The 2248-nt window shown below is 45.4% G+C and overlaps 1 pseudogene; it reads right to left on the reverse strand.

Annotated features, from left to right (window-relative positions):
- Positions 1-846: 846 nt before the first annotated feature.
- Positions 847-1937, reverse strand: LOC140351253 (malate dehydrogenase, mitochondrial-like; annotated as a pseudogene).
- Positions 1938-2248: the final 311 nt, after the last annotated feature.

The following is a 2248-nucleotide window of genomic DNA, read 5'->3' on the forward strand; positions in this document are numbered from 1 at the left end:
ATTGTATTGCATGTCCCTTGTGGATGTCTGAATAAGTCTATGAACTTTCTGAACTCGTTTGGACCTCACTCAGAGCTGCTCCCAGATTTGTCTGAAGGAATGTGTGGATAAAATCTTCCTAAATGTAAACACGCTAATCTGCTCTTTGGATCTCCACACTTCAGTCTTCAGATAAGTGCAGATGAACTCAGGCTTTTACTGTGTGTCACCGCCGGGCTGAGCTTCGCCAGAGTATATTACATGATCTATATTCTAATAATGTGAGCATATCACCATGACATTGTGGTAATAGTGGTTGTTTTTAGTCATCACAACAAAGCTGATTTAGAGGTTTTTGTTTTTTTTAATGTATGTATTATTGTTGTTGCACTATGTAACTTTATCATGAGAATATCAATGCTTGAAATGCCTGAAATGTTCCACAGTATGGTACAAACATATTGACGTATTTATTGTAACCCAATAAACACATCCCTTCACTCACAAATGAATGTTTTTTTCATGATATTTATGTCTTTTAAGCTATCACAGTCTCCTCATCAACATGTAAAACAGCATTTTTTCATTACTTTGATGTTTGATATATATTGTATTGAGTATGACTTGCTTGGGCTGAGCTTTTCCAGACCTTGCTCCAGAATAACCCGTGTTTTTTGGGTCTGTTTTGGGGCTCAGAAACAGCTGTCAGTCTCGTCAGTTTGTCCCATGAGGTCATAAAAACAGGTACAGGTTCAGACTCAGACAGCACGATATGGACCACAGGCTGCACTTATTCAGACAAAAGAGATTGCAGCATTTTTCCTACCTTCAAAATTCCCATTACCCACAAACACAACCGACACAGACCAAATATTACTGTTCACTTCATGTTGGCCACAAAGTCCTCGCCTTTCTTGATGGAGGATTTTAGCTGGTCCATAGCGTCTGCCACCAGCTTCTCCTCAAAGGCAGACAGCTTGCTCAGACCCAGGTTCTTCTCAATGCCACTCTTGCCAAGAAGAAGAGGAGTGGCAAAGTACTTGCATTCCGTCTCCTCAGACCGGACAAAGGCACACTCCACCACACCTTTTGTTCCACTCATGGCGTCCAAAAGGTTGAGTGTGAATTCGACCCCGGCTAAAGCCATGGACAGAGTTGCCGACCCAGCTCCAGCCTTGGCCTTCACCACCTCAGTGCCTGCCTCCTGGATCCTGCTGGTCAGTTCGGACAGCTGATCGGTGGAGAAAAAGATCTATGGCCTACACTGAGAGATGAGAGGGATGATGGTCTTTCCTGCGTGACCTCCAACGACTGGTACACAGACACGGGCTCGATTCAGGCCCCTGAAATCGGCCACAAAGGTGTTTGCTCTGAGGAAGTCCAAGTTTGTGACCCCAAATATTCTGTTGGGGTTGTACACTCCATTTTTCTTCATGACCTCTGATGCAATGGGGATGGTGGAGTTCACGGGGTTGGTGATAACGCAGATCATGGCGTCAGGACAGTTGCGGGCACACGCCTCGGCCAAGGTGGCGACAATGGCGGCGTTAGTGTTGAACAGGTCGTCCCGAGTCGTACGGGGCACACCTGCGGAAATCAGCACCACGTCGGAACCCTGCAAAGCGGCGTCCAGCTGCTTTGGACCGACATGTCCGCTGACATCGGCTATGGTATCGATGTGGCTGAGGTCCGCGGTCATGCCAGGAGTGTGGGCGATGTCGTAGAGGGACAGGTGACTCACCAGCGGGCTCATCTACCTGCGTTGCACCAATGAAATTTCCCCATGTGGGACAATAAAGGAATATCTTATCTTATCTTATCTTATCTTATCTTATCTTGAGGAGCAGAGACAGAGGCTGGCCTGTCCCGCCGGCCGCTCCGAGCACCGCTACTTTACTGTTGTTTTGGGCTGTGATGAACAGTCCGCTGATGCTGGATCTAACAGCTCGTGAAAACATGTCGGCTGATTAACTCAAGTTTAGTTACTAAACATGAGACATGACATGAAGTGTGCATGACAATATATGACAATCTTTTGTGTTTATGGCGGTTGGTATCCCGCCACCCACTGTAGTTAGACTTTATTCTATAGACTTCTTCTTTGGTGCATTAAGGCGGTTGGTATTACATTACTGCCAGACTTTCAAACATTCTTTAGACTATGTTTGTTTCCATTCATTCATTCTTCTTCTTCTTCTTCTTCTTCTTCTTCTTCTTCTTCTTCTTCTTCTTCTTCTTCTTCTTCTTCTTCTTCTTCTTCTTCTTCTTC

The sequence above is a fragment of the Eucyclogobius newberryi genome, unplaced genomic scaffold (assembly GCF_026437365.1).
Source record: "Eucyclogobius newberryi isolate DKJ021-1_F unplaced genomic scaffold, fEucNew1.0.hap1 SCAF_8, whole genome shotgun sequence".
Taxonomy (NCBI): domain Eukaryota; kingdom Metazoa; phylum Chordata; class Actinopteri; order Gobiiformes; family Gobiidae; genus Eucyclogobius; species Eucyclogobius newberryi.